General features: G+C 43.0%; 1 protein-coding gene across 1 annotated transcript in view; it reads left to right on the forward strand.

The window, feature by feature from the left end:
• LOC137422026 (uncharacterized) overlaps positions 1–13,430 on the forward strand; it is a 219,178-nt gene that overhangs the window by 195,281 nt on the left and 10,467 nt on the right. Inside the window, exons 25-28 of the mRNA XM_078772997.1 lie at positions 1,088–1,201; positions 4,748–4,798; positions 6,787–6,933; positions 12,672–12,818. The gene's annotated coding sequence lies outside the window, so the exon portion shown is untranslated. The remainder of the gene's footprint in view (positions 1–1,087; positions 1,202–4,747; positions 4,799–6,786; positions 6,934–12,671; positions 12,819–13,430) is intronic.

Below are 13,430 nucleotides of genomic sequence, written 5' to 3' on the forward strand. Positions count from 1 at the left end.
CATTCCTTTTCTCGTTCACATCTGATGAAGAACAAGTACAAAAAGTTTTAATTAAAACAAAACCCACTTCGATGTTACACAAAGCCTAGATGCAGCTGTGCCTATAACGTCGATGTTATAGGCACAGGACATATCTATTGATTCGATTACTTGATGTTATTTTTGTGCAAAGTGAAAATATATCTCGGCAATTTCCCGTGTGTGGCGACCAATTTTTAAAATATCTCGGCATTTTCCCGTTTGTTATTTCAGGCGGCGTATGACTGACCATGCCGCGATTTAAAAAATATATATCTCGGCAATTTCCTGTGTGTGGCGACACGTGAACGATGCTATGCTCCTCTGTCCACATTATTGTGACGACGTATAAATTAAATATTTCATCGTGACGATTGTCATCAAATGGACGAATTTTTAATATATCTCGGCATTTTTCCATCTGTTATTTCAGGCGGTGTATGACTGACTATGCCGCGATTTAAAAAATATATATCTCGGCAATTTCCCGTATGTGGCGACACGTGAACGAAGCTATGCTCCTCTCTCCACATTATTGTGACGACGTATAAATTAAATATTTCATCGTGACGATTGTCATCAAATGGACGAATTTTTAATATATCTCGGCATTTTCCCGTCTGTTATTTTGGGCGGTGTATGACTGACCATGCCGCGATTTAAACAAAATATATATATATCTCGGCATTTTCCCGTCTGTTATTTCGGGCGGTGTATGACTGACCATGCCGCGATTTTAAAAAAATATATCTCAATGGAATTGAAGTTACAGGCCTTTGAGAATTCATTTCGTTCTATAAAGGGCAACTTTCATCGGATTTTCTTCCCGTTTTTTTCCAACCGAGTCTAAAACTATGTTAGCGACTGTGAAAAATGAAATGATATATCGAATTTGATTGGAAATAAAACTGTGTGAGAGAGGAAGACACCACGGGCCTACAAAACAGGCCTCAAAGCTATGCGAGTTAATAAAATGGTGGATATTTGTTTATATGAAGCCTCTCCCAGAATGGGTGGAGCTATGGTTCCCAGAATGGGTGGAGCTTTGAGGTTTTGTCTTCTCTGCAAGAACAAGAACAAGAACAAGAAGAACAACAACAACAGCAGAGGGCACTCTATGACCAGCGTCTGCGACGCGGCTAAAAAGACACCAGCATTGACAGTGAGGTGAACAAAGGCAGAGGTAAGAAAAATCAACACCACAAATCAGATGAAATATTTTCTCCTGGTACTGTATTTACCTGAGGCTTGCAAATAGCTTGGTGGTTGAAGTTATTACATTTTACAAGGATGTCAATTTCAAATATTCTGAGAAATAATTGGAATAACTAAAGCCAATCGGTAAGGATGTTCCTTGCAAGGAAATAAAAGTAACTCTTAAAACAGGAGGTGGCCAATTGGCCCATCTTACATGTTCAATATCCACAAACATCCCAAACCAATTACCAAATCCATGAGGGTACACACTCCACCTACATCGCAAACCCAATACAACCTGATGTCCACTCGATGAGAAGACAGGTGAACTGTTGTTTGAGGGCATCGTGAATAGCGACATCCCAGAAAAGATATCAATCAAAACGCTTGAGTGTGATTTTTTAACTTTCTTTCAAGGATGGAAAAAGCCATGAAGAGAACAGTAAATTAACATGGAGGACAGAAGCGTAAGAGTGTAATGCAGAATATTGACTTGTGATTATTATGACAGCATTGTTGCATTGGAGTGAATGTGACTGTTTCGGTACCGCACAGTGATAAATCAACAATGTGATTCCACAATAGACTAGATCTTCGCATAAGAGTGAATATTAATGCTTGTTAAATTTAAAGCTTGAATATTATCAATACTTGAATATAATTAATGCTTGATTATTATTAAAGAGTGCAACACCAAACTAAGACTTTCCTCGTCTAATATACAGTGCCAAGATATTCTAGATTTGTATTTTAAATAAATTTAAAAAATTTGTCGAATTTGTTTTTCACATGGAAGTTGTTCGTTATGATGGGTAAATAAAGGTGGAAAAAGTTTCTCGCATTTTTTACAAAATAAATAAAAATGAAAATCTGAAATGTTTTGAATCAATAAGTGTTCAATCCCTTTGCTATGACACTCCACATTGAGCTCAGGTGCATCCCATTTCCTTTGATCATCCTTGAGATGTCTTTACAACTTGATTGGAGTCTACCTGTGGCCAACTCAATTGATTGGACATGATATAGAAAGAAACACACCTTTCTAGATAAGGGCCCACAGTTGACAGTGCATGTCATAGCAGAAACTCTACCATGAGGTCCAAGGTACTGTCTGTAGAGATAGAATTCTGAGGAGGTGTAGATCTGGGGAAGGGTATAAAGAAATTTGGAGAGTGTTGAAAGTTCCCAAGAGCACCATCATTAGGAAATAGAAAGAAGAACTACCCAGACTCTTCCGACTCTTAGAGCTGGCTGTCCGACCAAACTGAGGAACCGGGAAGGAAGGATCTTGGCCAATGAGGTGAGCAAGAACCCAATGACTACTCTGACAGAACTACAGAGTTCCTTGGCTGATATGAGAGAACCTGCCGGAAAGACAACAATCTCTGCAGCACTTCACCAATCTAGGCTTAATGGGAGGGTGGCCAGATGGAAGGCACTCCTGATCAAAGGGCACATGACAGCATGGCCGGAGTTTTTTTTTTTTTTGTATACAAGATCGAGGCTCGTGTAATAGCTAATATTAAATCACATAAAAACAAACTGACACATAAAACTTATGATAAAGGGAGCGGAAGACAAGATGGTGAGAGAGAGGGAAGCACACAAGTAAAACAGTCGAGAACAGCGACATCAGGAGATCTGTGGGAGGGAGGGGGCTTGGGGGGAAGGGGCATGACAGGGGGGTGGAGGGGGAGGGAGAGAAGGGGAGGGGCAGAGGTATAAAACACATGGGCACTGCAAGGACTTCCAGGAAAGAAGTTGGTATTTCAAAAAAGTGGATCTGGGGTGAATTAATGGGGGTAGAAAAGAGCAAGGTTTCGGATGGGGGAAGATAAGAGATGGTGGTGAACAGCCGTTTATGAGACCTGGAGGGAGGAGTGGGATTGAAGAGAGTGAGGGAGTTTGTTCCAGAGGCCGGAGAAAAGAGGAATGAAAGAGTGCAAGTGAGCAGAGAGTTTACTTTCTGGATTCGGAACTTTCGGATTCGGAACTTCGTTTCTTCTGATTCGTTTTCTTCTTTTCTTCTTTTTCTGAAATTTTTTCTTCTGAATGTCTTTGTTTTTCTATAATTCGTTTCTTCTTTAGTTTGCTGAGTTTGCAGAAAGGCACATGAGAGATTCTGAGAGTAAGAGGCAAAATATTCTCTTGTCTGATGAGATGAAAATTGAACTCTTTGGCCTGAATGCAAAACGTTATGTCTGGCAGAAACCGAGCATAGCTCATCACCCATCTAACACTATCCCAACCGTGAAACATGGTGGTGGCAGCATCATGCTATGGGGATGCTTTTCAGCGGCAAGGACTGGCAGACTGCAAGGATATAGGGAACAATGATTGGAGCCAAATACAGCTAAATCCTTGAGGAAGACCTAGTTCAGACGTGCAAAAGACCTTCGACTGTGGAGAAGATTTACGTTCCAACAGGACAATGACCCCAAGCATACAGCCAAAGCAACACTGGAATGGTTTCAGAACAAGAACATTAAAGTCCTTGAGTGCCCAGCCAATGCCCAGACTTCAATCCCATTGAGACTCTGTGGAAAGACTTGAAGATTGCTGTTCACCGACGCTCCCCATCCAACTTGAAATAGCTTGATCAAATCTGCAAGAGGAATGAGAGGAACTCCCCAAATTCAGATTGGCAAAGGTGCTGCAAACATACCCAAGAAAACTCGAAGCTGTAATCTCTGCTAAAAGCACGTCAACAACGTATTGACTCATGGGGGGGGGGGGTGGGGGGGTGGGGTTGAATACTCGTGTAAATTAGATGTTTATGTATTCCATTTGTAGTTATTTTGTAAGAATTTCTATTTTTTTTTAAATACTACTTTGACATTATGTGTGAATCAGTGACAAAAAAAACTCAAGTAATCTATTTTAAATTCAGGCTGCAACAGAACAAAATGTGAAAAAAGTCAAGGGGTGTGAATACTTTCTGAAGGCACTGTATAGATTCCTCGTAAACCATTTCAATCATGACTCTTCAAGAGCAGCAAACTTCCAAACAATTTTCAGAGATATTGTCTTTTGGCCAAAACCTGTATTATTTTTCGTATACCAGCCAACTTACAAAGTGTAGATTCAAAAGCAATTTGCGTCAACAATCTTCAAATTTAAAAAAATTTAATTGGAAATTTAAAATTTAATTTTTTTTTTTTAATGGAAGTACTTCTGCAAATACGTGAGTACTTTTACACTGTCATTAATTTGCATTATACAGTGCATGTCATTTCACAAATGTGAGAATGGTTTTAGTTTGTTCCCTTTGTCATTCATACGATCTATGCCTTTCTCAAATTTCCATTTCTCAATTAATGACTTTTGCCTGCCCTCCCCCCTTCATTCTCACAATTTTATGGATCATCTGTCATAAAAAAGAGAATCACCTCTGACTGTCTCTCCGTCTGCTATATTGTCTCGCACTCCTAAACCGCTAGACAGAATAAAATTAAACTTGCTGGTTGTTCTCGGGATGTACCTGGGAGTGTTTTTTGTGGTTAAATAAATTGAAAAGCCCCTTTTGTTTCAGGTGAAGCCCGAGCATCGGCAAACCAGGAGCACCATCAACATCTTCAAGCAGGTGAACCATCAGCTGCCATCATTGGTTCAATGCTATTGCCTTTATTTATTTGTTGTGGTTTGTTTCTTATTGCAATTTCTTAATTATTTTTCATTAACACCATCACCTGCCCATCAACTGGATGAAAGGAGATTGTGTGACAGAATATCTGAAATTGCTCAATTTGAGGTAGATTCAGGGATGACTGTAGGAATTTGGCAGATTGGGTGTTTAATATGACTGTGGAGTAGATAAATGGAGGGGAAGTGGGGGAAAAGGTATGGGGAGCATAATGGGATGTGTTAATGTGTTAATGGGAGTAATGTGTTAATGGGGGAGTCAGTGAAGGGATAAAGGAGTAGATTTTCAGACTTTAGCTGCAATGGATCCTGTTCCTCACAAGTTCCGATTTTGGTTTTTTAACATCTGGAACAGGTGACAAAGTAGGTAACCGAATGATAACTTTACCTGAGATTGTTATTTTTCATTCGATTTGAATTTTTTACTTAAATATGACACACACACAAAGACACAAAAACACACACTCACATGCAGACACAAAATATGACAAACGAAAACTGTACGAAACAGATACCAAAGAATACTAATGGTGAACGAAGATAATCCTCAAAACGTACCTCCCCCAAGAAACAAAATCAAAGCCAAAAGCCACCGTGCAGTCCCAGTGTTCCAGCAGCGTTGCAGAATAATAAAATGTCCACAAGCAGAAATCAACAAATGAGGTATCACAACAAGGAAAGTCCTCACTATCCACAAAATGGTCCACAAAACCCAATTCATCTCGAGAATGTACCGGCTGAAACGTGAAGGAGTTAGTGACCTGATGTAACCTAACGAAGTGCACAGAGTGACAACTGTAAGATTAGCTGAGTATGTGAAAAGTTCAACAGACTTGTGAATCCAATTTTACGCAAACACAGACAGCAAGCCAGAAAAGGTATCCCTAACCCACCTTGAAAAATAATTTCAAAAGAGAAGTGCGAATAGAAGGTGCCACACATGAAACCGACACAGCAACAACTACAGCCCCAATAATTGCAAAAAAGACAAAATAAAAGTATAAAGTGAAATATCAACAATTATACACTGACAACTATGAAAATGACAAAAGATCAGGGAGATATAAAGAAGACTTGGACAGATTGGGTGTGGACAAAGAAGTGTCATTGGAATGGCGAAGAAGAGATCACGTCAACTGGGATGGAGAACGAATCATTATTAAAGCAAAACAACAACGACACCATACAAATGGCTATAAGAAGATGGCGGGACTGAGTCAATCGGACAGGTGTACTTTCAGCTTGATAGAAACAGAAAGTATGAGTCGCTGCCTCCTATCGACATGTAAAAATATCATGTTAGAACAGCTGTACACCCAGAGGCACAACAGAGTTTGGAAAGTAATCCAATGGAACATCAGCACAAAATTCAACAACCCACTTCCAGAAAACTCATGGAAACATGAACCACAAGTGATTACTGAATAGGAGGAAGTAATGTTGACCTATGATGTGATGATCCCATGGAGCGTGAACGTAGAAATTCAAACATTGCGACTGGATTTCGTGCTTGGGTAGAAACAAAAAGATAACTTTTGGCATTGCTTATTGAGGTGTCAGTAGCCAGAAATTTAGGCCAAATACCAAGAACAGAAAAATGAAGTTAAAATATATTGGAAGCTGAAGAATGCCGAAATTGTACGAGTGATAATTGAAGTCCAAGGGAATGATGGAAGAACCTCGAAGAGTTCTTAAAACCCATTCATGGGAATAGGACAACAAACTAACTAAAGCTGGAAACTGTCCAGGGTTCAGTGACAATCCTGAAAAGAGCCCTCGGAACAAAATTTTCAGAACACCCCTTAATCCATGAATCCTGATCCCTTGCCAGACTCCGTTCCTTCTTCTGGAAGGTGGAACAACAGAACGGGGTAAAGTGTTCTATGAAGTAGTTCTAGCTTTTTGTGTTTCTGTGTTTTTTCTATGCAGTGACATCGCAGAAGAAATGGTCTTTCGTCATCGGATAGAGAAAGAAGATCGTCTGTATTCAGCAAAAGTCCTTATTCAACCTGGGAAGTAGTGAAGAACGACTCGGCTGAAGGAGGACGTTACAAGCCATACACATTGTTTAAAAATGTAGGTACTTCTGCAAATACGTGAGTACTTTTAGACTGTCATTAATTTGCATTATACAGTGCATGTCATTTCACAAATGCGAGAATGGTTTTAGTTTGTCCCCTTTGTCATTCATACGATCTATGCCTTTCTCAAATTTCCATTTCTCAATTAATGACTTTTGCCTGCCCTCCCCTTCATTCTCACAATTTAATGGATCATCTGTCATAAAAAGAGAATCACCTCTGACTGTCTCTTCGTCTGGTATATTGTCTCGCACTCCTAAACCGCGAGACAGAATAAAATTAAACTTGCTGGTTGTACTCGGGGTGTTCCTGGGAATGTTTTTTGTGGTTAAATTAATTTATTATTAAGAGTTTGGAAAGTAATCCAATGGAACATCAGCAAAAAATTCAACAACCCACTTCCAGAAATCTCATGGAAACATGAACCAAAAGCAATCACTCAAAAGGAGGAAGTAATGCTGACGTATGATGTGGTGAGCCCATGGAGCATGAACGTAGAAATGCAAACATTGCGACTGGATTTAGTACTTGGGTTGAAACAAAAATATAAAAAATTTGGCATTGCTTATTGAGGTGTCAGTAGCCAGAGATTTAGGCCAAATACCAAGAACTGTCTCTTACAATTCTTCCTCCCCGCATGCTCTAAACTCACCTTCATTCCACCCCTCCTCTATAGTTTTTTAACGGATCTCTGACTTGAAAATCGCCAAAAAAGCCAATTTGTTATAAATGCTCGTTTTTCATTAATCATCCACTTTCTATACTCCCTTCTCACACCTCCCCTCCTAAACTCCCTCCACCCCCCTCCCTTTCAATTCTCTCCCCCTCACCCCTCCTCTCCTAAACACCCCCCTCACGACTCCTATCCAAATCTCCCACCTCGCTGCTCCCCTCCTAAACTCCCCCCTCACCCCTCCCCTCCAAATCTCCTACTTTGCCCCTCCCCTTCAAATCTCCCCCCTTGCCCCTCCCCTTCAAAACTCCCCCCCCAATCGCTCCCATTCAAAACTTCCCCCTCCCCAACACCTTCCCTTCAAATCTCCCCCCCCCCCCCCCCCTCCCCGACCATCTTTCTCCAATTCTCCCCCCTACCCACTCCTCCTCAAAGCTGCCTCCTCCCCACTTCGTCTCACTTCTATCTCATATCTCCACCTCCTCCAACCTTCTATTTTCCTCTGCCCCCCCCCCCCCCTCCTCAAACAACCCCTCACTGTGCCTCATCCCATCACCATCAAATCTTTTGTCCTCCTCATCCTTCTCTTTCTTGTAACTCTTCTGTAATCTCTGACACACTATCAACTATTACCTCCCCCTCTCATCCTTCATCTGACCCTACCGCTCCCCTCCCCTGTCCTGCACCCGATGCCCCCCTCCCTCTTCATTGACGGTATGGACCTCAAACATCCGGGGCCTTCACTCAAACCTGATTGATCTCTCCATTCAGGTTGCTTCTGAGAAGTGGCCTGAGAAACTGGGAAGTGGCCGTGTGCTGTGTGCAGGAAGGGTGGCGGAGTGAACTCCATTCAATGTACAATGTGCGCTGAGTGGGTTCATCAAAAATGTAGTGGTCCGAGAGGGTCATTTACCAGTGTGGCAGCTACATTCAAATGTAAGGTGTGCACAGAGGGAGCTGCAGATGGAGGAAATGTTGAGTTGGATCTTGGAGACGGCGTGAAGCTGGAAGGTGTGAAAACATTTTGCTACCTCGGAGACATGCTGAATGGAGAAGGTGGATCAGACTCGGCAACGGTTGCTCGAGTGAGATGTGCATGGAAGAAGTTTCGGGAACTGAGTGGCGTGCTGATGAGGAGGAGAGTGTTGCTGAAGCTGAAGGGAAAGGTGTATGCTGCATGTGTGAGAAGTGTTATGATTTATGGGAGCGAGACATGGGTAATGAACATAGAGCAGCAACTAAGGCTGGAAAGGGTGGAAATGCGAATGGTTCGATGGATGTGCGGAGTATCGTTGAGAGAGAGGAAGACAAATGATGAATTGCGAAAGATGATGGGAATATTGCCTGTGATTGATGCTGTGAAGAGGAACAGGCTGAGATGGTTTGGTCATGTGTTGAGGAAGGATGAAAGTGACTGGTTGAGAAGAGTGATGGAAATTGATGTAGAAGGAAGTAGAGGACGGGGAAGACCGAGAAAGACTTGGCTAAAGATGGTGGAAGAAGAAATGCGGGCAAGGGGGTTAACAAGGAGAGATGCAGAAAATAGGGCAAAATGGAGAAGATTGTCATGGGGACCGCAAGGCTAACCCCCGCTCGAGCAGGGAAAATGGCCTTAAAATGCATGTTGTTGTTGTTGTATTCAGGTTGCTTCTGACAATCCAGACTTGATCTGCTTCACAGAAACTTTCCTCCTTCAAGATGTCTCTGATTCCTTAATATCTCTTCCCGGTTACTCCCTCCTCCGGTATGATAGACCTGAGCCTCGTCCTGGTGGTGGGTTGCTATCTTTATCAAAAACTCTCTTCCTCACTCTCCTTGCACTGCCCTCTCACCACCCCACCCCCAGGAGTACCTCTGGCTACGGCTTCCTCTCCGCTCCCACCTTTTGTTCAAATGTGTTCTGTACCGTCCTCCAAACAGTGATGACTCCATTTACATTTCGCTGTCTGACAACATGGACCAACTTCGATCCACTCATCCCAACTCTCTCTTCCTCATATGTGGTGACTACAACTGTCATCATGCCAGCTGGCTGGGTGTGGATTCCTCTCTCACCAGCCATGGCATCTCAGCAAAGGACTTCTGCGACTCATTGGGACTGACGCAATCTATCAATTTCCCGACCCGGATCTCAGTCAATAGAGTATCTTCTCTTCTAGACTTGGTTATGACAAACTTCCCTGCAAATGTCTGCTGCTCTTCTTCTGCTCCAATCGGTTCTTCTGATCATGTGCTTGTTAAAGTGGACGTCTCTCTCGCCATTCTCAGAGAGCCTCCTCAGTGTCAACGAGTCTGGCATTTCGCTCAGGCCGACTGGCACAGTCTTCGAGCAGCCATCAATCATCTGGACTGGTCTCCCATCTCTACTGCCTCTGACATCAACTCTTCCTGGGAATTCTTCCAAAGTAAACTGCTCTCCCTCATGCAGAGATTCATCCCATCTTGTCTTCAGTTGTCATACCCTTCCTCCCGTCCATGGTACACAGAATCTTGTGGTGAGGCAGTTGCCCTGAAACAACTTGCCTTCACCTCATGGAAGGCTAATCCAACTGAAGGCAATCTCAGTTCCTTCCACCAAGCTCGGAACAATTGTGTGTCTACCCTCAGGAGTGCCAGGAAGCACTATCTCTCCACACTCAGGAATGAACTCTCAAACCTGTCTCCTTCCTCCAGATCCTGGTGGTGTCTGGTCAAATCCGTTTCTGGTGTTTGTTCCTCCTCAATCCCCTACCTTACCTCAAATGGCTGCACAGTTCACACCGCACGTGACAAAGCCGAATGCCTCAACTCTGTGTTTGCCTCAAAATCTTGTGTCCCAAACCCATCTCTCTCTGTGCCCACATTACCCAGGCGAATCCATCTGCTCCTGGACTCTGTGTCCTCTCCTGACAAGGTGGAGAAGTTTTTGTCACACCTCGACTCTGATTCTGCAACTGGACCAGACGGCATCAGCCCACGGGTCCTAAAACACTGCTCTGCCGCTCTATCTCACCCTCTCTCTGTTCTCTTCCCCCTCTCTTTTGCTCAAGTTCATCTGCCATCATCTTGGTAATCAGCAAACATTACCGCTTTGCACAAAAAAGGTGCAAAAACAGATCCTTGCAACTACAGACCAATCAGCCTTCTCCCAATTATCAGCAAAGTCATGGAATCCATCATTGCCTCGGATATCAAATCCTTCCTCTTCTCCAATGGCTTGATCTCTGATCATCAATTTGGATTCAGACCAGGTCATTCTACTCTGGACATGCTGCTTCTGCTGTCTCAACAATGGATGGAGGTCCTAAATGCCAAACAGGAAATCAGAGCTGTCTCCCTTGACATATCACATGCCTTCAATGCGGTCTGGCACCCAGCTCTGCTCACCAAACTCTCCTCTGATGGTATCCATGGAAATCTCCACGGATGGCTTGCAGACTTCCTCTCTGGTCGTAGTCAACGTGTGGCCCTGAATAGATTTCTCTCATCTCCCCTTCCTGTTCAGGCTGGAGTTCCCCAAGGCAGTGTTCTGGACCCTGTGCTTTTTCTGGTCTTCATCAATGATCTCTCTGACTCTCTGGAAAATCCTCTCTATCTCTTTGGTGATGACTCCGCTCTCTGTCGCTCCATACCTAATCCCTCAGATCGGCAGTCTGCAGCCTCCTCACTCTCTGTAGACCTGGACAAATCCAGACTGGTCAAACAAGTGGAACATGTCTCTCAATCCTGACAAATCTCACACTCTTACAATGTCTCTCCAAAAAGACCGACTGGACAACCCTCCCATCTACTTTCTCAACAATCCTCACCAAGAAGTTCTGTCACTCAAGCTTTTGGGTCTCACTTTCTGCCATGATCTTTCCTGGGAAAACCACATTTCCAAGCTGGCCTCCAAAGCCAGTCGCCGACTGGGCATCCTCTGTCGTGCAAAGTCCTTCCTTGGCACACCTGAGCTCCTCACTACACACAAGGCTTTCATCCGCAGCTCAATGGAATACTGTTCTCCCCTCTGGGCCAGTGCTCCTGCCTCACACTTAGCTTGGCTTCACGCTGTTGAAACCAAAGCTTTCAGAATCATTGGAATCTCCCGCAATTAAGCTAACTCTGAGGGCCTTTCACTCACTCACTGCAGGCAGGTTGGTGGTCTTTGTCTTCTACCGACCCCTCTCCGTCCTTGCTCCCCCAGCTCTCTCTGTGCTCTGTCCCCCAAATATTCCTACAGGTCACACAAGATCTGCCAGCAACCCTCTTATGGTTAAACTGCCAAAATCAAGACTCTCTGCTCACTTTCACTCTTTCATTCCCCTTTTCTCCCGCCTCTGGAACAAACTCCCTCACTCTCTTCAATCCCACTCCTCCCTCCATGTCTTTAAAACGGCTGTTCACCACCATCTCTTATCTTCCCCCATCCAAAACCTTGATCTTTTCTACCCCCGCTAATTCACCCCAGATCCATTTTTTTGAAATACCAACTTCTTTTCTGGAAGTCCGAACAGTGTCCATGTGTTTTTATTTTTTTTACCTCTCCCACCCCCATTCCCTTCCAATTCCTCCTCCCCCCAAGCCCTCTCCCTCCCACAGATCTCACGATGTCCCTGCTCTCAAATGTTGTGTTTGTGCCCTTCCCCCTCTCTCCCCATCTTGTCTACCATGCCCCATATTATATGTTTTACGTGTCTTTGATTTTTTGTATGATTAATGTTGGCTCTTTCACGTGCCTTGATCTTGTTTACCAAAAAACTGAAAAATGGAGTGAAAATATATTGGAAGCTGAAGAATGCCGAAATTGTACGAGTGATAATTCAAGTTCCAAGGGAATGATGGAAGAACCTCGAAGAGTTCTGAAAACACATTCATGGGAATAGGACAACAAACTAACTTAAGCTGGAAACTGTCCAGGGTTCGGTGACAATCCTGAAAAGAGCCCTCAGAACAAAATTTTCAGAACACCCCTTAATCCATGAATCATGACCCTTTGCCAGACTCCGTTCCATCTTCTGGAAGGTGGAACAACAGAGCGGGGTAAAGTGCTCTATTAAGTAGTTCTAGTTTTTTTGTGTTTCTGTGTTTTTTCTATGTAGTGACATCGCAGAAGAAATGGTCTTTCCTCATCGGATGGAGAAAGAATATCGTCTGTTTTCAGCAAAAGTCCTTATTCAACCTGGGAAGTAGTGAAGAACTATTCGGCTGAAGAAGGACGTTACAAGCCAGACACATTGTTTAAAAATGTAGGTACTTCTGCAAATACGTGAGTACTTTTAGACTGTCATTAATTTGCATTATACAGTGCATGTCATTTCACAAATGCGAGAATGGTTTTAGTTTGTCACCTTTGTCATTCATACGATCTATGCCTTTCTCAAATTTCCATTTCTCAATTAATGACTTTTGCCTGCCCTCCCCTTCATTCTCACAATTTTATGGATCATCTGTCATAAAAAGAGAATCGCCTCTGACTGTCTCTCCGTCTGGTATATTGTCTCGCACTCCTAAACCGCGAGACAGAATATAATTAAACTTGCTGGTTGTATTCGGGTGTACCTGGGAAGGTTTCTGGTGGTTAAAAAAAATTAATCACCGTTTGTTTCGGCATAAGTAGTGACACAATCCGAAGAGGACACAAGATGTTTTTAAAAATATGCCAATTGTTTTGTGCAAGAAATATGAAGATTAATCATAAACTGTTTCAAAAGATAGTCTTTAAGAGCAGGAGAAGTCAAAACAATTTCCAGAGACATGGAATTTGGCACAAAACCTGTAGAAATCCATATTTTATTTTCGTATCCCAGCCGACGTACAAATTGTACACTGTCGGACCCTGACATTCACGGTTCAGACAT

Source organism: Myxine glutinosa, chromosome 2 (assembly GCF_964187855.1).
Source record: "Myxine glutinosa chromosome 2, kmMyxGlut1.1, whole genome shotgun sequence".
Taxonomy (NCBI): domain Eukaryota; kingdom Metazoa; phylum Chordata; class Myxini; order Myxiniformes; family Myxinidae; genus Myxine; species Myxine glutinosa.